This window comes from Podarcis vaucheri, assembly GCF_965113315.1.
Source record: "Podarcis vaucheri genome assembly, chromosome: 8".
NCBI classification, from domain to species: Eukaryota; Metazoa; Chordata; class Lepidosauria; order Squamata; family Lacertidae; genus Podarcis; species Podarcis vaucheri.
In genome coordinates this window covers 56,333,866-56,356,320 of record NC_138766.1, presented here as the reverse complement: position 1 = coordinate 56,356,320, position 22,455 = coordinate 56,333,866, and the positions used below count along the sequence as shown (strand labels likewise).

The 22,455-nt window shown below is 45.6% G+C and overlaps 1 protein-coding gene across 7 annotated transcripts in view; it reads right to left on the bottom strand.

Annotated features, from left to right (window-relative positions):
* Positions 1 to 5,708, bottom strand: part of LYN (LYN proto-oncogene, Src family tyrosine kinase) — a 43,576-nt gene extending 37,868 nt beyond the window's left edge. For 2 of the 7 annotated variants that reach the window (XM_082233862.1, XM_082233865.1), the window contains exon 1: positions 5,431 to 5,708. The gene's annotated coding sequence lies outside the window, so the exon portion shown is untranslated. Of the gene's footprint in view, positions 1 to 4,263; positions 4,363 to 5,430 lie in introns of those variants that run through there. The other 5 variants (XM_082233863.1, XM_082233860.1, XM_082233861.1 and 2 more) reach the window with 5 other exon arrangements.
* Between the last annotated feature and the right edge of the window lie 16,747 nt (positions 5,709 to 22,455).

Here is a 22,455-nt window from a genome sequence, read left to right as displayed (position 1 = left end):
TAGTGGTCAAATATAGGGATTCTAGTCACATCGGCCAGGATGGGGTGGTACCACTACCACTATGTGAAGTGGTAGCTTAATAGAAAATGTTTAGCTGACATGAAATCCCAGGGGAAAGGGGGATGGAGAGATATAAAAGGTGATGTGCAGGGAAGCTTTCATTTCGGGATCTCCATCAACTCCAGTGGGAAGGTTTAAGCTACAACATCTCTTGCTTGCTAGCTTTTAGGCACCAAGCAAAGCTCATTCTGTTCCCTTGCACATTTAATAGATTTCTATGGATCAGAGATCCTTTTAATTGCCTTTAGTGCTGTCTCTATTAGGGCTTTTAATTGCCAACTACATTTTATCTATTTTTATGTGCTGTTTCATGTGTGTTGGTTATTGTATTTTAGTGCTTTGCAATGTAAGCTGTTTTGAGACTATCTGGAGAAAGGCAGGACAGACATCCTCTGAATAAAAATAGAAGTGCATGCATAATATCATGTTCGCATCAGAGTTGGGATCAGCTCGTAAGCATGCATGCAGCTCTAGCTAGTTTCCATTCCCAAACTGAAACAATCACCATTGAAAAGTGAAGAAAGAGAGTAAGGAGAGGAAGAGGAGTCATTATAGTGCTGCAGTCACCAACACAGCGACTGTATGCAGAACGGTTCCCTAGAGGACATCCCCTGGTGCATTATCATGAAAAGCACATTTCTTAAGTGTTCTGTCATCATCCTATGTAAAATAAAAATAAAAATAAAAATGAAGACCCATGACAACTGATGCCTTGCATCAACATTCCTACAGTTCTGGCAAGAACTGGATCTGTGATTTTTTATATATATATTTTTAAAAGCACCTGTACAGTCTGCCACTATAAGCTTTAATTAAATGGCATTTATAGTATTTTTGGAACTGCGTGTTGCAAATTCAATAAATTTCATTATTAATTCTATTGATTCTGATTTAGACTCTCCCCACCTCACCCCTGCCTTGGAAAAGCAGAGCAGTGTTTTGTGTTTTCTCTTTCAATTTGTCTTTTTTTGGGGAAACGATCCCCTGCGGAGGAGGAAGAGAAACCACTGGAGAACAGGGAGCTCATAGCACTCCCTCAAAATTCTTCAGCCTTCTAATGCCAACGTAGTTGAAAGAAATTCTTTTAAAAAAACAGACTTCCTGCATGAAATAATGAAACCTCAACAAAAGGAACTGTGGCACCATCTTTAGCAACCGGGTAGCGGAATGGTCCCTTCAACAGAACATGCACTCTACCAGATAATGATACAACTGACCAGATGTTTGAAGCAGTAGAATAAAATAATAATAATAATAAGACTTTATAATAAGACTTTAATAATAATACGCATCTGGCTGGGTTGCCTCAGCCACTCTGTGGAATGGGATTAGAAGTGTCATCTGCTACATGTCTACTCAGAAGTAAGACACATTGAGTTCAGTGGGGTTTACTTCCACTTCAGTAGGTGTAAGATTGCAGTCTCAAAGTACTAGAGCATGGCAAGTACACAAATGGTACACAAATGGTAAACAGCTGCCTGGGTAAATGGAGGTCACCATGTTGGCTATACCTGTGTTATATATAAATATTATTAAAAGCTGCTACACAGCTATTAAAAGCATGGAAACTTCTTTTGTACAGCGGTAGCCCCCATGTATGATAGCTTAAGGTTCTTTTGACAAAATAAGTTCACTCAACAGTGCAGCCATGCATTAAATAGTAGATACAGTGGTACCTCAGGTTACATATGCTTCAGGTTACAGATTCCGCTAACCCAGAAATAGTGCTTCAGGTTAAGAACTTTGCTTCAGGATGAGAACAGAAATCGTGCTCCAGTGGCACAGCAGCAGCAGCAGGAGGCCCCATTAGCTAAAGTGGTGCTTCAGGTTAAGAACAGTTTCAGGTTAAGAACGGACCTCCAGAACGAATTAAGTACTTAACCCAAGGTATCACTGTAGTCTGATGTTGTTAAGACTCCAACTGTTATTAGTCCCAGCCAGCATGGCAAATCCATGGTCAGGGATTATGGGAACTGTAGTTCAATCAGGTCCCAAGGACCACAGGCTCTCAATTCCTGGTTTAAAGTACTGTAAGATGCCTTGTCTTGGGGTTTCTTTCCAAGCATGATGAAATCACCTTAGCTGTGACTGTACAAACCACGGCTGCACGGAAACCTCTCAAGTGTCAATCATTTGAAATTTGGAAACGAAAAATGTCCACAGAAATACAAAAAAAGGGAAGTCACTGCAGTACAGCTGAGTAATTAAAGCCAGTTCGAAGCCAAAAGTTCACTGGCAGAAACCCCTGAAGAATTATTTCACTTGCAAAGGTAACTAGAACCCATGTTCATTCCTCTAGTTCTACATGCAACCCTTTAAACAAGCATCGACTTTTATTTTGAGGAAGTACACTCACTTTTTATTTAGAAGTCCATTATGCATAACCCCTTAACTCTTTGCTGACTGAAAGAATCGCTCTTCTAAAGCACAGTGTGCTGCTAGTCATTATTTATCCCACAAAAACTGCCATGGAAAAAGAAAGCAATTAATTTTGACATAGGTGAAAAATAATCAGATCTATGAATATTTTGCTACACTTCTACGATGCCACAAAAGAGTATGTCATTTTAAGTACGTTGTCCCTTCTGGAGTGGAAAACCTTTTGACAATGTCTGTTCTTCTGGTCAAGTGTGTGGTCACTACCAGCTATGAATATGCAAAGCCTTTCTTTATTAAAATGTGAATAAAACTAACTTTTCACTCTGTGTCCAACAAAAGCAACACACGTTTGCCATCCCCTCCTTAAATTAACTCTGCATGATTCAAAACTTTATCAAAAGCGGTGATCTATTTCTTCTTCAGTACTTTACTTCAAACCAGCATACGGTGGTACCTCAGGTTAAGTACTTAATTCGTTCTGGAGGTCCGTTCCTAACCTGAAACTGTTCTTAACCTGAAGACCACTTTAGCTAATAGGGCCTCCTGCTGCTGCCGCGCCGCCGGAGCCCAATTTCTGTTCTCATCCTGAAGCAAAGTTCTTAACCTGAAGCACTATTTTTGGGTTAGCGGAGTCTGTAACCTGAAGCATATGTAACCTCAAGCGTATGTAACCTGAGGTACCACTGTACTACAGCAGCCACTGTAGCATGGAGGGCACCCCGTGGGGAGCTACAGCACAAGATGCTGCTTGGGCTTTTGGCACAATCTTTGTGTGCACTTTATCATTCTGTCTTCTATGGAGTGTGTGTACAGAGTCCCCATCTTGTCATGACTCTCCTTCAACCAGTAGTGGCTTGATGCCTCCTGTGACTGGTGAGGCAGGAGAATGGTAGGCAGAGGCAACTCATTCTAGTTTTCTCACCATCCTGCTTCCTTCCCTGCTGAGTTTTATAGGAGGAAAACTGAGACTAAGGAGGAAGAAGCTGATTACTGTATAAGTAGTAGGTAAGGCCTGGCTGAGGGTGGTTGGTAAGACAGAGTCCCATTTGCGCTAATAGACCAGCCTCCACTGCCTTCAACGTTTATTTCAGATCATTCTGCAAATACATTTACTAGATGTGACTCCCAAATTGTACAATAGTCATTGCATTTATATAGCCAAGGACTAAACGACTTACTATTCAGAGAACAGTTTGTGGATACCTATGAGGTAGCATTGTTGCAGCTAAGTATGTGTAGACCTGATCACTGATTGACTTTAATATCACAATGCTCTCTACTCTGGGGTAAACAAACAAAGCAAACACTTTTGTTTCCTGCCTTTGCTTCCCAAGGCACCAGTGCTTAATACATATATATATATTTGGTTGGTTCCCTTTTGCGTGGCTAAGAAGACAGGAAGCCATTTTTGCAGCTGTTCCGGTTTTGGAGAAAATACCAACTTTGTGAAATACCAATTGGGGAAGCTTAGAATAAAACAAATGAAAACCTTAATTTACCCAGCATTATATCTGTTTGCTTTAGGATTCCTTTTTATGTAATTGTTAACTTTAGTTCCGCCCAGATTTCTAAATCCAACAAATTAATCATGAAAGGTAACAAAACAAAACACTAGCACTTGTGGTGATTCATTGCAAGCTTTACTTTTACTAAACCTTTTGATTACTTAACAGAGCTTAACAAAAAAGAAAAGTCATCAGAGTGCCTGTGGGGAACAATAGATTATAATGCATCAATATCAGATGAGTTCCCAAAGTTTTTTTTCCCTTAAGCAAACAAACTCCGATCGTAACAAGAAGGCAGGAAAATGTGAGCGGTACTTACAAAGGACTAAAACAACCAGTCAGATGACCTTAAGAATTCATCAGCACCACATGAGAGAATAGGCCGGATAAACGCCCCTTCCCGCAGGCTAAAGGAAAAGCGAGCCACTGCGAAAATAACGCTACTTCCTTTTAACTAAACTACTGTAACATGTTTTAATCTGGGGTCCAAATAGAAGCTCCTCTAGGGGTCAGGCGCGCGCACTGTCCAATTAGTACCACACTTCCTCTTTTTTAAAAATGTGCTCCGCATATGGTTCACAAAACAGAACTTTAATAATTTTCATTTTAATAAAAGAGAGCGCACAGAGGGAAGGAGCATTTATCAGATTTCAGGGCTTATTGGTGAAAAATAAAAGCTCCCTTGGCATATTACCGCAGCTGAATTATGCAAGGTGGTTATCTAAAAATGATACAAAAGCCCGAAAGGCTGCAGCTGAGAGAAAGGGATTTATCAAAGCCCTCCTCCCAGGAAACTTCACGGTTGATAGGAATCCCAATCTCCAGCAATACCCTCTACTCACTGATCTCCACCCCCCGCGCCCCTTCACAATAGAGAAATACTCCTGTAATCGATCTAGAAATCTATGGCCACGCCTTCTTTCCCCTTGTTCGGGACATACCTCGCGCAGCCTTTCTCCCCCCTCTTTGCATGTGCGAAAGTTTTGTTTGGCTGGCAAAATGCAAGGCGAAGAGCTGCACCACTGTTCGCGCAGGTTTGGCCAAGCACGAGCCCAGGTGCTCCTGCCCTGGGCGACATCAGGGTCGCTGCAACCCTATGCACGCTTACCTGCGAGTAAGTTCCACTGAACTCAATGGGGCTTACTCTTGAGTAGGCACGCCGCAGCCTTGCACTAAAGCAAGCCACAGATTTTTAGACCGGGGGCATCTACCTCATGGAGGAAATTAGGAGGAACCAACCAGCGAAGATTCAGCTTTCTCTCTGCAGGGCAGCAGGACTTTGCTACGTGGCTAAAAGCAGCAGCAGCAGCACCGACGCTCTTAGCCCGAAGCGCGGCGGGGAAGCGGGATAAAATGCTTCGGAAGCGGCGGGATAAGTTCAAATCGCCAGGCTTCGTCCTTCGGAAGCCAAGCCACCTTCCTTCCCGCCGCTCCTTCCCGCCACCCAACCGGGGCTTTGCCGAGAGAGTAAGGGGAGCCCACTTACTTTCCCCGGGGTCCCGAGCTTGGGAAGTCCGCGCTCGCTGCTTCAGCCCAATGGCCCGGATAGAGCCCGAGCCCGGCGGGAGCGCCTCGCCGGCAGCCGCTCCGTTTTCTCGGCCCCAGGGGAACTGAGAGCGCGCCCGAGGGGAACCAGCCAGCCGCCTTCCTCCTCCTGCCCAGCGCCCGTCCTGCTCCCTCGCAGAGAGGAACTTGGGCGGCTTTCGCAGCCTGCCGGGGGCTGAGGCTTCGCCGCTCACTTCCTGGTCCCGGGAAATTTGCATAGCAGGTCGGGAAGGTGGCCGGCCGGCGAGGGGGAGGGAGCCGGGATGGCGGGGGGGGGAATCTTTCTTGGAAACCGAAAGGCGGGTCCCGGCAGGACGGCGACGAGGCGATCCAAGGGCAGGGGCAGTGCGGACACACCCGCTCCGAGAGCGGGAGAACGCGCTCTTTCTTGCTCTCGCAGCCGGGGCTCTTGAGGGCGCGGAGGGGAGGGGACTCGGTCCGCGGCTCCGAGCTCGGTCATCCCAAGGAAAGCAGCTGCGCGCCTTCCTTGTGGGTGGGGAGTAATTATTCTGACCGAAGCAAGGGGATAAAAATAGCTAAGCCAAGTGGACTCTGGTCCCAGCTCTGCTCCTTCACGAGCCTCCATCGGGGCCTAGTCAGCCCCCAAGAAGCCTGCCCAAGTCTGGCTCGCCTGCTCCTGGGCAGATCTAGTGAAATGGGGAAAAGAAACCCTGATTGCATAAGGAAGGCCTCTGAAGATCCATACTCTAGCCACCTGCTCCAGTGCTGCGTTACACTACCCCAGTCTCGGAGCCAGGAGAAACAGGGGTTCTGGTGCTTCCCCAGGGTTCCGCTTCCTTAGGGCCAATGGAGATGGTGGTGTCTTTTGGAGATAAGGTTTTATTTACACACATATACAACCTGAGCATATGGAGAGGCTGGCAGCCATGACACCCCAACAGATCTTGCTTCTCCTTTAGGTTTCCAGGGGAGCCCCCAAAGCCCAGCGCATGTTATGCTAGCAGCTTCTAGCATTCTGGACCCAACTGACTGTCACACACACTAGCCTATTGTTCTACATAGCAGCCTGGTGAGGCAGTGGGGGTAAGACCCTTCTGTGGCACAGAGCAACTTTGGTTATGCTAAATTGTGGTATTTAAGCCATTGCCTTGACAATGGAACTAGTTTGACAAGCTTGCTCTTAAACATTCTACCCCCACAGATACAGAATACGGAGAACTGGAAAGGGACCCAGGGTACCATCCAGACTGACACCTTCCAAACACATAACAGTTACTATACAGGATCAGCTTTGTGGCTGTATACACATCACCATTTATTTTGCATCCAGTGCACTCCCATTGCTAGTTTTTGAAGCCACATACACATGAGGTTAACCCAGAGCCGGCTCTGCCCTTGGGCTTACTGAGGCAGGTACCTCAGGCAGCAGAAGCCCCCAAAGCAGCAGCCCTATGGGTGCCTTTCCCCCGCCACAGAAGCAGAGCCAATATCAGCAAGACAGATTGTGTGTGATTTCAGCAAGATCTTACTCAAGATTAAAGCCAGCAGCAGAGGTGACAAGGTAGGCAAAGAAGTGGCAACAGCAGGGCAAGGCATGGCTTCCCATTTTGCCTCAAGTGGCAAAACGGAATGTGCCACCCCAGTTTAGCCATAATCTATATCGGTTCTGTAAGTTCTTGAGAAGTGCTGTCTATTGCATTTTTCATCAGAGCAGCTTTGCTTCAGCCGGGAAACAAGCCACATTCACTTTGCAGGGGTCAGCCAGTTGTGTACATTTGAGGCATCTGTTGCACATGTGCAAATGTCAGCTTTGTGGAGAGGTGTTCGGGGGTGTGTACATGGGAGGGAATCAAACAGGATAATACACATTGGGTAAAGAGACCCTCTTACCCGTCTCTGATGTGTACAGCAAGGGGCAAATGTCACTTGAATCACAGCAGGAAGGGAAATACCTTCACTACGTTTTTAAGCCACTAATGCGTACATAGCCTGATTCAGTTGTGCGCACTGCACGGCCTTGGATAGCTCTCAGCATTTCAGCTTGTAAACCCTCTATCTATAAAATGAGGGAAACCAAGGCTTACCTTACAAGAAAGGCAAGCACAATAAGATTGTAAAGTTAAGAGTTGTTAAACCTCTGGTGGGGGAGCCTTTCTGTGGATGAATTGGCATGACTTCTGCTAATGGAAGTCTTGCTAATCTGAAGGCATTAACTGCTGTGTAGATACAGCTGAGTGGTCGTCATTTCAAGATAGACAAACTGCTTCATGCAGCATCTAGCTCATGTATGGCAAAAATGGTCACTAGGTGGGATGGCGTTTCAAATGGATTAGACAAGAAGCAGAGTCTACTGAAAACCTTTAGTTATGATAAAAATGGAGCCTCCATGTCCAGGAACAGTGTACCCCTGATAATCACTTGTCAGGAACAAGCTCTCTCAGTTTTGCTGCTGCTTGTGAGCATCACAGGAGCATCTGTTTCCCAAGTATTGGAAGCTGTATATGTGAAACAGAACTTTGGCCTGCTCTTCTGATCCTGCAAGAGCTGTTCATGTTCTTCTTTCCTTTCCATATTAAACATGCCATGCAAATACCTTTATGGAAACAATGCACCAACAAGTGTCAGCTTGTCATGCATCCAGCACCAGCAGGAATATTTTCCCTGCTGGTATCCCATTTGTTCCCAGTTTTTTGCTGTATGAAAAGCCAGGAATCATTAACAAGGGTTTTGGATTGTCATTGTATTTGATTGTTTGTGTGTGAGTTTTCATTTTGAACTACCCAGAGGACACTGTTGATCGAGAGGGATAAATAAGCCATAAACAAACAAACAAACAAACAAACAACACAATAATATATAGTTACAGGTAGTTAGCCGTGTTGGTCTGCTGTAGTCAAAACAAACAAACAAAAAAATTCCTTCCAGTAGCACCAACTAAGTTTAGTAGACTTAGTAGACCAACTAAGTTTGTTATTGGTATGAGCTTTCGTGTGCATGCACACTTCTTCAGATACACTGTATCTGAATAATTTTTTTATTATTATTATTTTGCTTCAACAATAATATATACTCAGGGCTGCCTGGGAGTGGGCCTCAGCCAATAGAATGGCTGGGGCAGGTTCCACAGGAGGGAATGTATTGGGACACCCAATCTCAGTGATCATGGGCTGGAGGAGGAGTTACGCTAAGACCAGACCATATCATTACTGAGGAGGCAGGTTTAGTCGTTGTTTGAGGACTTTCCCTGTCTCCAGGTCTGGCCCTGACCGGAAGGATACTGGAATCAGCAAGGGAAACCCACATGACCTGAAAGTGTTGCTGTGCAATGCCAGGTCAATGATGAATAAAACCACTGCCATCCACGACCTGATTGTGGATGGAGGATTTGACCTGGCATGTGTGACAGAGACCTGGTTGAATGAGGCAGATGGGCCTGTCCTTGCCACTGCTTGCCCATCAGGTTCCTCTTACGCACAGCAACCCAGGTCATGTGGGCAGGTGGGGGGGGGTTGCAGTGATTTTTAGGAAGTCATTAGTCTGCACCAGACGTCCTATTGGGAAGACCAATTCTCTGAGTGCATGTTCTGGAAGTTGGGCAATAGGGGCAGTACAGGATTCCTATTGGTGTACCGACCTCCCCGCTGCACCAAGGATTCCCTGCCCGAGTTGCTTCAGGTCGTGGCGGATATGCTCCTGGAGACACCTAGCTTGGTTGTCCTGGGGGATTTTAACATCCATGCCGACATGACCTTACAAGGGGCCGCTCGGGACTTCGTGGAAAGCATGGCCTCCATGGGGCTGTCCCTGAATAAGTTTGGCCCAACTCATAGCCACGGACATGCCTTAGACTTGGTGTTTACCTCTACGGATGTTGGTGATCTGACATTAACTAAAAGCGAAACAAAAGAAGTGCCATGGTCAGATCACTTCCTGGTGCAACTGGACTTCTCCGCGACCCTTCCCCTCTGCAGGGAGGTGGGACCAATTCAGATGGTCCGCCCCCACCACTTAATGGATCCAATTGGCTTCCAGAGAGTGGTAGGGGATGTTTTATCCCAAGTTAATGGCCTTTCAGCTGATTCCCTGGTGGCCTGCTGGAATGCGGAGTTAACCAGGGCTATTGACTGTCTGGCTCCGAAGCGCCCTCTCCGATTGCATGGAGCCCGGACAGCCCCGTGGTTTTCCCCAGAGCTGAGGGTGATGAAACAATCGTTGAGACGGCTAGAGCGCCGGTGGCGGAAAACTCATTCTGAATCAGACCGGACACGGGCTAGAGCTCAACGTCGAGCCTACCAAGTGACAATGGCGACGGCGAAGAGGGCCTTCTTTGCCGCCTCCATTGCATCTGCAGGAAACAGCAGCAAGAGACTTTTTCAGGTGATTCGCAATCTATCAGAACCACCTGTACCACCGGGGCCTGGTAGGGACCCCAAGATCTCCTGCAATGCTTTTGCAAAGTTTTTTGCAGATAAAGTCGCTCAGATTCAGAAGGAGGTAGACTCCACCGTGGGAGCAGGGCCAGGGTGGGAGAGTGCTAGAGTTCTGTCTAGTCCTGTTACATGGGATCAATTCCAATCTGTTACCTCCGAGGATGTGGACAGGCTGCTTGATCCTTGATCCTTGCCCATCCTGGCTGATAAAAGCGAGCCGGGAAGGGCTGGGCAATGGGCTTCACGGGGTGGTGAATGCTTCTCTCTGTGAGGGAGCCTTCCCAGACCCGCTGAAAGAGGCGGTCATTAAACCGCTTCTTAAAAAAACATCTTTAGACCCAGCCAATTTGGCCAACTATTGCCCAGTCTCAAATTTACCATTCTTGGGCAAGGTGGTTGAGCGGGTGGTTGCCAAACAACTCCAAGCACGCCTGGAGGATGCGGACCATTTGGATCCCTTCCAATCAGGATTCAGGCCTCACCATGGGATTGAAACTGCCTTGGTCGTGCTGGTTGATGATCTCCGGCAGGCTAGGGACAAAGGTGAGAGCTGTTTCCTAGTTCTGCTGGATCTCTCAGCGGCCTTTGACACCATCGACCATAACATCCTTCTGGACCATCTAGAGGGGCTGGGAGCTGGGGGCACTGTTATACGGTGGTTCCACTCCTTTCTCCTGGGCTGTGTCCAGAAAGTGGTGGTGGGGAATGAGTGTTCAGACCCCTGGGCTCTCACTTGTGGGGTGCCTCAGGGTTCCGTCCTCTCCCCCATGCTTTTTAATATCTATATGAAGCCGCTGGGAGAGATCATCAGGGGGTTTGGGCTGGGTGTTCATCAGTATGCAGATGACACCCAGCTCTACCTCTCCTTTAAATCAGAACCAGTGAAGGCGGTGAAGGTCCTGTGTGAGTGCCTGGAGGCTGTTGGAGGATGGATGGCGGCTAACAGATTGAGGTTGAATCCTGACAAGACAGAAGTACTGTTTTTGGGAGACGGGGCGGGCGGGTGTGGGGGATTCCCTGGTCCTGAATGGGGTAACTGTGCCCCTGAAGGACCAGGTGCACAGCCTGGGAGTCATTTTGGACTCACAGCTGTCCATGGAGGCACAGGTTAATTCTGTGTCCAGGGCAGCTGTCTACCAGCTCCACCTGGTACGCAGGTTAAGACCCTACCTGCCCGCGGACTGTCTTGCCAGAGTGGTGCATGCTCTAGTTATCTCCCGCTTGGTCTACTGCAACGCGCTCTACGTGGGGCTACCTTTGAAGGTGACCTGGAAACTGCAATTAATCCAGAATGTGGCAGCTAGACTGGTGACTGGGAGTGGCCGCCGGGACCACATAACACCGGTTCTGAGAGATCTGCATTGGCTCCTAGTACATTTCCAAGCACAATTCAAAGTGTTGGTGCTGACCTTTAAAACCCTAAACGGCCTCGGTCCTGTATACCTGAAGGAGCGTCTCCACCCCCATCGTTCAGCCCGGACACTGAGATCCAGCGCCGAGGGCCTTCTGGTGGTTCCCTCATTGCGAGAAGTAAGGTTACAGGGAACCAGGCAGAGGGCCTTCTCGGTAGTGGCGCCTGCCCTGTGGAACGCCCTCTCAGCAGATGTCAAAGCAAGAAACAACTATTTTACTTTTAAAAGACAACTGAAGGCAGCCGTCTTTAGGAAAGTTTTTAATGTTTGATGCTGTACTGTTTTTAATATTCAGTTGGAAGCCGCCCAGAGTGGCTGGGGAAACCCAGCCAGATGGGCGGGGTATAAATAAATTATTATTATTATTATTATTATTATTATTATTATTATTATTATTATTATTCCAGTGATGCTGCTAATAAATAACAATTACTTAACAGTAGGAAAATTAGAGGCAGGAGGCCAACCAGGTTTTCCCCAGAACACACTTAAGTTGTGTCTAATGTAGGAAGTTCTGGGGCTCAGTCGTTACATTGGAAACAGGTTTAATGTAAAATAAAATTAATACATTCTCCATGTGTGTCTGTGTTTTTAATGACTGGGTAAATTGTTGCTGTAAATGCTTGGAGACAGGGGTGGCAACTTGAACAAAATATTGGGGGAGGGCAGGTCCCTGCCCCACACAATTCATCACAAGATGTGGCACACACACACCATTTGAATGGCAATGCCCATCAACTTTTGGGGGGTCAATCCCCTCAAATATATTATGGAGTGGGGGGGCTGAAGGGACCTTGGCCCCCAGAAGTTGGCTCCTATGCTTGGAGAGGTATAGAGTGCTGAAATCTTCTGATATGACTTCAATAGGAAACAGCTAAATAAGAGAGTTTTCATTTATGCCTATTTACAATGGAATTCTATGCCTATTTAGAAGTAAGTTCTGCTGACCTGTGGGGTTTTCTCTCTGATAAGTGGTTATAGATTGTAAGCCTTACAGGGCACTCCCATGCATATTTACTCTGAAATAATTCACATTGTGTCTCATGGTGCTTGTTCTTAAGTAATGTTGCATAATATTGCAGTCTTAAAAGGCAAACCTGTGCACATTACTTGAGAGTAAGTCCCAATGAATTCAAATAAAAATAAATTCCACTGAATTCAATGGAACTTGCTTATTTATTTATATTAGATTCTATTTATGAATCTCATCCCATAAGATATCTCAAATTGATTTGACTGTAAAAACATCAGCAATACAAAAAAATAATAATTTCATATAGAGAAACAACTTGCTTCTGAGTATGCATGCTTAGGGTTGTGCTGTGTACAGTAAGTCACAACTTAATGGTTAGGCTTTCAGATGAAAAGGTGAATATGTTTCTCAGCTGTCCAAAACCCCTGTGAGTTATAGGAGCTTGCAGGTACCAGTAATTGGAGCCTATTTGCCTTACTAGCCATTGTGTGTTTGAGCGGTTGTCTTCTGCTGAGCTAATTGCACCAGTAATTTATTTCACACATTATCTTTTTTTCTGCTTGACTTGAAAATGCAAATATCCTCCAGCTATTCATGTATATATCACTCACACTAACAATATGTATAATAACAGAGCCAGCAATGATTTATGAGTACATCTTACTGAATATGTTTGTCAATGCACTTGTGCTTCATTAATGTCCAGCATCAGGGGTTCCCACTACAGGTGACTGGGGAGGGGGATAAAAAGAGTAGCAACAGGAAAAAAGAAATGAACAACAACAATTTTTAAATATCTCAAAATATGGCACTTCAGTTAGCATAACATTTGACTCCTTGACTAATATGCCCTACTATAGACATCAGCTGTAAGAATTTGGTGGGAAATACAAATAAAGCTTTGGATATAGCTGTCCTGTGAAATGTTTATATTCAAATACATAATTTAGGTATGATTTCTGATAAGAATGCCTTTCAATGACAGAGTTAAAATGTTTGCTGTGGGCTAACCTTGTAAAGAAAAATAATAAAAACATGTCATAGATTTACTGTGCTAAGAGCAAAATGCATGGATCAGAGTACCGGTAGATGTTCAAATTCTTTAAGGCTGGGTGTCGCTGACAATTGCCCAGGGTGATCAATGGGCAGAGCATTCATTTGAGGAACAATGAAAACAAATGCACAGTAAACTGAAGTCTGGAAATAATGTGATTATAACTAACCATCTCCTAAGCCCTTTCCCACTCGGCTAATCCCCTCTTACTTCCCACCCTGTTCCCTCTCCCTCCAACTATCAACTGACAGAATCCCCACACTGCCCAGGCTGTCATTTCCTCCCTCCTCCCTCCCAAACACAAACTCCAAACATTTGTTCAAAACAGTTCTGTATTGCTTGTGAAGGATGCCATGGCAAACATCTAATTACATAGCCAACTCTCTAACTGACAAACAAAATAGCTATTCAGCTTTGGAATGCCTCAGATCAGGCTTTGATTACACAAGGATTACTATAGGATTATTATTATTATTATTATTATTATTATTATTATTATTATTACACCTTTTCCCTCTTATATGACTGGTGAACAGAAGGAGTCACTGCTGCCTGTAAGGTTGGGGTGCCCATTCTGGCTGTTGGACCAGATAGCTGGATCAGAAACTACAAAGTCACTGTGCTTTGTAGTGTTGCCCATCCGATCCAGCGAATGATTGGGCAGGAAACCTGCTACTCTTAGGCACTGAGCCTGACAAACTCCTAGGATGGAGCAGCCCATTGACTATCACCAAGCTCTTATTTGTGAAGCTGAATAGCAGATGGATGCACTGCTTAGAGTTCAGGTGAATCCAAAGAGAGTCTCCTGTTATGGCTGTTCATTGTTCAGTCACGTTGGTGGAATGTATGTCGTAATCCATGCTACTGTGGAACTGGGCATGAAGCTGCCTAACACCAGGGCAGTGCATATGTCATTTTAGCTTGATGATGTCTTCTCTTCTCGGCAACAGTTCTCCAAGGGATTCGTACAAGGAACTTTCCCAGCCTGTGAGATATCAGGAACTGAACCTCGGACCCTCAGCTGCTTTACCATCAAGCTACAGGCTCACTCCAATAGTAATTCTGAATTCATTAATGCAGAATAAAGGAGTATAATCCAGGATATAATGTGGCAGACAGCAATCTTACAACAGTGAAACTCTGTAAAGTACCCCTGTCCATAAAGGTGGAGGCAACAAATGCAGGTTTAACCAGTTGCAGGTATTTGCACAGCCAAAGATGCATGAATCTGGGTGCTTTAGTGATGTAGTTCAGTGTTTCCCAACCGGTGTTCCGCGGCACACTAGTGTGCCGCGAGATGTTGCCTGGAGGGAGGTGGGCGAGTCCAAAAAAGGTTGGGAAACACTGACTTAAGTTTCTCTTTCAAAAAGGAAACGTGGGTTAAAGCGGCGCCGCCGCCTCCCACTCACTTTCCTGCTCTGGCTTCCCTAACAGTTTTCCGAGTTGCGTCACTGGATCCAGCCCCCTTTTCCACAGGTGACACGGGGCTGGAGGGAGGGAAAGAGGCCTTTACGTCGCGCACAAAGGCAGCTCTGGGCCGGCGCCGTTTCGCCGAAGGACCCCCACCCTCAGCTCCTTCAGAAAGGAAGCCCCGCCCCTCGGCTCCCTACGCCGCCAGGCAGCTCAGCTGACTGACGAGGATGTTCTGTGGCGGCGGCCGCCGCACAACCACCGCAGTTGCTGGCAGCGTCCGCAGCGCAATAAGTAACAGCGCCTGGTGCTGCCAACTCTTTCTCTCTCTCTCCCGCCCCCCCGCCCCCAAGCTCTCGCGCGCCGCGCGCAGCTTCCCGAGCTCGAGGCCAGCCGCTGCACGCACGCGCCGGCTCGTCATTGGCTCCGGTTGTTGCCTTTCTCCACCGAGGTCGGTGGACCCCGAGCCTAGGCTTCCTTCCCGCACCCCGCTTTCCGAAGACCGCACACCAGTTGGGCCAGTACATATTCCCCTCCCGTGACTGGAGCGGAATAGCCCTTTCTCTTCTTCCCCAACCCTTGTCGTTGGAGGAGTCCCTCAGTCCCTCGCTTTGCTGCCTCCTCCCCCCCCACCCCCAAAGCTTGGAGGTTCCCCGGCAAGGGGGAGGGAAAAAAATTGAAACTTACACTTTCGTGCGTCCCTCCCGGCGTGACGCTGTGCGCTGACGTCACGGGGCTGTAATGGTGGTGTGCCTCGAGATTTTTTTCATCAAACAAGTGTGCCTTTGCCCAAAAAAGGTTGGGAAACACTGATGTAGTTGATGCTGGAAAAAATGCTTTCCATATAGTCTGTCTCTGTCCAGCATGTTGCTAATGGTTTGGATTTGAGGCTGCTAGCCCTTCGTTTCTATAAGGAGGCCCTATTTCTGCCAGCTTTAGTTCCATCTGCAGCCTGCACCCCATTCCATATTCAAAGCATTCAGAGGCCCCTGGAGCAGATTTTCAGGGGAATGCAATTGGAAGGGAGAGGTGAGAGAGCCCCATTCTCTGAATATGTTTTGTTCAGGGAAGGAAAGATGGGATCCAAAGTAATGTATGCAAGCAACAAATTGTGGGCTGGAGCATCAGGTCATTCTTTTCCCCTTCACCATCCTAGAACAAGAAGGGTAAAAGGCAGCCTTGAAATATTCCAGTTGTATACACAGATGCCCTCTCTTTGACCTAGAAAACCATGCTCTGTCCTGCAGGCATTATATCCTGTAGATTGGATCGCAGACTGGAATGTATGACATCACTTTGTACATGTAGTATGTAATGCAAATTTACATAGGAGCTTTCCTAAATGTTCAGAAGGCTTCACATGTATTATCTCAGTAATACAGCCAGGTAAGGCAGGCAGGTTGTAGAGACTAGACTAGTGTAATCCCCATATTATAGAAGGTCAGAGGGGTAAAGCTAGGAGACTATAGACCTGAACTTACAGTGAGTGCATAGCTGACCTGAGATTTAAACAAAGCACTTCCAGCTTCTTGAACTACAACATTCTAAACACATTTTTTTTCTGAAAGAGAGAGATAATATGATGGTTACGGTTTTAAAGCATTTAAAAAATCAGGTTATTTTCAGCTTATAGAATCAAACTATACTCCATGAAGTCAACCTTAAATACTTTTCTCCTACGGAAGAAGGAAGTGCACTTTGTTTTTGTGAGTTGCGTTGCTATCAAGAGTCTTTTGTTCATAATCACACATTCCTGAACCGGTTACTTGAGGTGAATTCTATTATAAGGAAAGAAGCAAAGGACTGTTACAGTTAAGTAGACAACGGTAAGTGATGAAAGCATAATAGAAGATTACTATCACAGGAAGCAAAAGCAAACATTTGAAGCCAACTCACTAAGTAACCAAACAGCTTTTTAAAGCCTCTAATAAAAACCCCCACAACCAGCTCATACTGATTACAGTATTTTGAAGGAGCAGTAGTGTTGTTCAGAATCCTTTACAGAACTAATGTGGTTAAGGAATGACTCAGGCAAAGTTAAGTATGTGTGAGTCCCAGCACTTTTACTGTAATAGGAAAATTCTGTGCTTAACCAACTCGCACCCAAAATAAGTGAGTGTGTGAAAAAAAGAAAGAAATACAAATAAATTGGACTTCATTGTGCTTAATTTTGGAGGAATCATAACCTTACGCTAGTATTTTGTATTTTAAAACATGTTCATAAGGGAACTTCCTCTTTGATTCATTGAACACATTATAACTGCTCTCCGTTCATATTTTTCCTGCTTCAAATGTCACCACAACTCTTCTGGTGAGGTTGCATGCACAGTATATACATAAAGTATCAAATGTGGTGTCAGTAATAATAATAAAACAAAACACCACCACCACCACAAACTGGCTTATAAATATAAAACCAAATTTACTAGAATAATAGCTAGAATAGAGATAGACTTGTAACCATTCAAACAACAAACATACTAAGGTGCCATGTGCAAGACAAAGCCTGGAGATAATGTAAACATGGAGTGGATAAATGTACAACTGTATCTTAACAAGTTACATGTGCAGTAAACGTTATACAGACTGGATAAATTAATCGTTCAACAAGAAGCATAAGTCCAGTCAGAGAACGGCAACCTCGTGCCGCCACAATGGCAAGGGTAGCACACTGGAGAATGTGAAAAAGTTTTTCAAATCTGTTTTTCAAAGACTGGACTGGATGAGATGCTCTTCAATAGGTCTTGAGTTGGAAACACAAAGCCGTATGCATGGATCAATCACGGGAAGGCAAATCAAAGCCACCACCCTGGTGAGAATAACACAAATTGGCAAAAGGAGACCTGTTCTCCGAATATATTACAGGTTTCGCTACACGCTTCATCAGTCTGAAAAGCTGCATGATACAAAATAGCACTCCAATTACAATGTGTGGTACAATGTGTCTCCCAAGAAGCTCTCCTAGCCTGTAAGTGGTACCTCAGGTTAAGAACTTAATTAGTTCTGGAGGTCCGTTCTTAACCTGAAACTGTTCTTAACCTGAGGTACCACTTTAGCTAATGGGGCCTCCCGCTGCCGCCAAAGCGCAATTTCTGTTCTCATCCTGAAGCAAAGTTCTTAAACCGAGGTACTATTTCTCCGTTAGCGGAGTCTGTAACCTGAAGCGTCTGTAACCCGAGGTACCACTGTAGTTACAATGCACTCTTCCATAAACTACCCCCTCTAGTGGGAAGAGTTGCTTCCACATAGCAAAAGCAGCTGGAAAACCACTTAGGTTTTGCTTTCAGCCCACCCCCACCCCCGCCATAGGACAAAAGGATAAACAGGTCTCAAAGATACCACAAATGATGGCGTGTTTGATTGTTAAATATGACCAATGTGTTTCAGCATAGAAAAACTGAAAAAACTCATTTTGTGTCTGTGTTTCCCCTAACAAATAAAATTATAAAGATACCACCCTTCAAAACCTACGTGCCCTCTCCCTCCTCCTCCTACTCCCCATCTGATCATCTTGAGTTTTTCTTTGATAAATTGAACATTAAAGACAAAATTGTATAACAGTTGTGATGCTGAAAAGTTGCTAGATATCATTTCATCTGTACTTCTAATTTGATGGTGCAAAGTAATCTTGCAAATGACCCCACAGCTTTTGGTGTGAAATAGTTGTTTTCGACCACATCCTGGCCATTAACAGAATAGGAATGAGCCAGATCCTGTGAACCTAGTACCGCAGGATGGAGCTCAAAGGCTGCCAACAGCACCATCAGCAAAGCACTGCCCTTTCAAATACCCATCTTGTACAAAAATATAGAACTTCTGGACACAATTCAAACAGCATGTACAGAAAAATGAGAAGGGCCAAGGAGGAAAATGCACTTTAATAGGTTGAGTTCTCACAGTAAGAGAGATGTATGTGGAAGAAGAAGAGTTTGGATTTGATATCCCGCTTTATCACTACCCGAAGGAGTCTCAAAGCGGCTAACATTCTCCTTTCCCTTTCTCCCCCATGACAAATACTCTGTGAGGTGAGTGAGGCTGAGAGACTTCAAAGAAGTGTGACTAGCCCAAGGTCACCCAGCAGCTGCATGTGGAGGAGCGGGGAAGCGAACCCAGTTCACCAGATTACGAGACTACCGCTCTTAACCACTACACCACACTGCAGCTCAGTGGGAGAGTCCACATTTTGCATACAAAAAGTCCCAGGTTCAATCCATGATCTCTCCAGGCAGGGCTGGGGAAAGACACAGTCAGTGTTGACAATACTGCGCTCAGTGGATCTATTCTCTGACTCAGTATAAGGCATATGATGCTTTCACACTAATGAAACCCCCTCCCCACCTATATTCAAAATATTTAAATGCAATACCATAAAACTCAGAATCAAGCAAACAAATTAGACCACTTTCTGTTGTCATGACTTAGCAAGGCTGGCGTTTGGGCTAAGTTCCGTTTGTGGAACCTCCCAATGTAAAGGACTCATACACACAGAGCATACACATGAAGCCTCCTTTGATGGAGACCCAGGTGTCATGCCCAGTCCTGTTTGCTTTCCTTTCTGAATCTGGGAGAGTGGGCATATCATGACAAATTGTCAGCACAATCAGCTTTGACAATACTAAACACTTTGCTTGGGAGGGGGTTAGAAGATTAAAGTGCAATATTCTGGACCGGCTCATTTTTAAAACTATATTAAAACGTTTCTTTGGGGGGGGGGAAGCTGTCCAAATGCAGACATACATGTGAACATATTTTCCTTTCTTCCAGGGATGTGCTGAGAGTCTGAAGTATGAAAGGTTCTCTCCTTCCTTCCCCCGCTTGTTTTCCATCCATGCTCATCAGATGGGAGAGCAAAGAAGTGAAAGAAAAAACTGGGCAGCAATATCAGGATATCCTGCTCTGTTTATCTAGCGAAGTCAGATACATGACTCATCAAACTGTTTAATAACCAGACCCTACTGGGCAGCTTTCTGCTCATTTAAAATTTCTCCCTCTCCCTCCCTCCCTCCCTCCCTCCCTCCCTCTCTCTCTCTGTGTGTGTGTGTGTGTGTTTAATACAACCTTCTGGAACAGAAGCAAGTCATGGGAAGGAGGAGCCAGAAGGGGCATCTCTTCCAGCTGCAGCCAGGTGGAATGGCTGCTGCCACATGACAATTGAGGGAGGAAAGGAGGAAGCTGATGGCCTGGAGCTGGTCTTCTAGCAGAGCAGATAGAGGCTCTGCTTCCCATCTCAAATATAGTTATCTTTATTTCTTGCAGTGCTAGATAACCATAAGAAGCTGTCAGAAGTGCTGCAGATTCTACTGCATTTAGGTACACTTTCCATTAAGCCTGGAGAATTCACAACAGATTGTGATGATCACTTGTGCTTTGGCTGCTTTAGTTAAGTGAGTTTTTCTAGGATCACGTGTGTGAGCACATGGCAGCTTGAGAAGAGCCTGGTGGATCAGGCCAATGCTCCATCTAGTCTAGTCCAGCATCCCATTTCTCACAGTGGCCAACCTATGGAAAGCCTAAAAGCAGGATCTGGGCACAACAGCACCCTCCCCACTTGTGCTCCCCAGCATCCTGCCTCTGACGGTGGAGGCAGAACGTAAGACACTGTGACTAGGAGCCACTAATAGTCTTACGCTTTCAGCTGCTCTACAAATAAGATGCCAGCCTAGCCTAGTTTTATTGCTGCTAATCATGACAAATGATTGAATGTTTTCAATAGAGCAATAAAAAGCAGCTGGATGCCTGACTCAATGCATTCTATGGTTCTAAGTTCAACTGCAAATCATAATCATCTAATGCAGCTCAGTAATTTAGCACTCGGCTGGTTACTTGTAACAATTCTCTTTTCACTGCCACAGAGAGAAGAGCGGCAGGAGCAGCTACCATAAATACTGTCTTACACAGGGCTGTGTGAGGAGAACAGCTCTGTTTCTAAGTGCTATTGGTTCTTAGACTACAAGAGAGCATGAGACATGTAGGCAGCTTTCATAGATCCACCCTGAATTAAATGACAGCGGAATATGACAATTGGCTGCTCATTCTGTTCAGTTCAAAACTCTGTAACAAGGACTGCAACAAAATTTTGCAGAATGTCCTCCCTCCTAAAAGTTTAGGAATCTGGTCAGTCATTCCCTCCAATAAGAGTTCCACTCTTCTTTCTTCCCCTCCCCCTACTGGATTTTCCCTTTTCCAGCTACTTTCCCAGGCTACTGAGCATGCAGTTTTAATTGTTTCGGAGTTTGTCTTGCTCTTTTAGTAGCAGGTCACGTGATCCCCATGAACACTTGGGTACCTACCTCTCATTTCTCAGTGGCCCTGTTTTGGCTACAATCCTAGCAGCACTTGCCACCAGAGATCTCTATTAGGGACCAACAATTTTTGTTGATTTAGTAACAAACAACACTCCCAGGAATCTTTCCATGTTAATGATGGTTCAGTTTCAATTTGCCCCCTGTCAGTTTTCACTAATTCTCTGGAAATAGAGCATCTTGTATTGATCAGCTTGGTCACTCCTTTGCCCCAGTGCAGTAATCTAAAGGAATTTGGCAGCAGTTAGAAAGTTATTGTTGCTAGTATGGCGTTTAACAGGAAAGGACAAATCCAAATCATGATGCTCCTTTGGGGTTGTTACATTTGAGTGTGGAATAAGGCTGGGGGTCCTTCATTTCATCCCTTGTTCTCTTTTCTTTTTGCTGTAATATTGCTGGTAGTATATAAAGAAGGCCGATCGCCAAAGAATTGATGCTTTTGAATTATGGTGCTGGAGGATACTCTTGAGAGTCCCATGGACTGCAAGAAGACCAAGCCTATCCATTCTGAAGGAAATCAGCCCTGAGTGCTCACTGGAAGGACAGATCCTGAAGCTGAGGCTCCAATACTTTGGCCACCTCATGAGAAGAGAAGACTCCCTGGAAAAGACCCTGATGTTGGGAAAGATGGAGGGCACAAGGAGAAGGGGATGACAGAGGACGAGATGGTTGGACGGTGTTCTCGAAGCTACCAACATGAGTCTGACCAAACTGCGGGAGGCAGTGGAAGACAGGAGTGCCTGGTGTGCTCTGGTCCATGGGGTCACGAAGAGTTGGACACGACTGAACAACAACAATATTCTTGTATGGGATGGGGAAATTGGAGAAATGTACAGTATGTGGGTTGTTTGATCATCCCTAGGATTAAGTGTGATCCTTGGGATACCCAGTGTGGAAGACAGTTGTGATTTACGAGTTAGCACCCACTGGGCATGAGCCAGGGAATGATGCATGTTTGCAATACTACAGGTTAAAAGAGTGGAATGCCTGTGAACAGGATTTATATTATGGGTGCTATAAATTATGATGCTATGTCCTTTTAATGTGAACTGGCTGCAGTGCGTCTGTGGTTGGGTTGTCATCTGTGGGTAGTGTATATAGCTGTCTGTGACTACTTCCGAGGTGGATTGTAGGAGGAATGTGCCTGCAGGGAGTAAATCTTAGGGCAGTCTATCTCAGTGTCCCAGAGAAAGAACATGCCTGATAATTAACTGTTTATTGGCAAAAGAAACACAGCAGCTTCCAGGTGCTCCGGATACCACACATTTGTAGCCTCTAAGCAGCTGTCCAGAGGTCTGGACCCTATGGAGTACTCGCAGCAACAGTGGGGGCCCTCCTCTCCTCCAGCTTACATTGCAACCCTGATGGGTTGCGTGCCTGCAACCTGAGGCTTCTCCTGCACAGAAGGCGCCACTGCTCTTCCC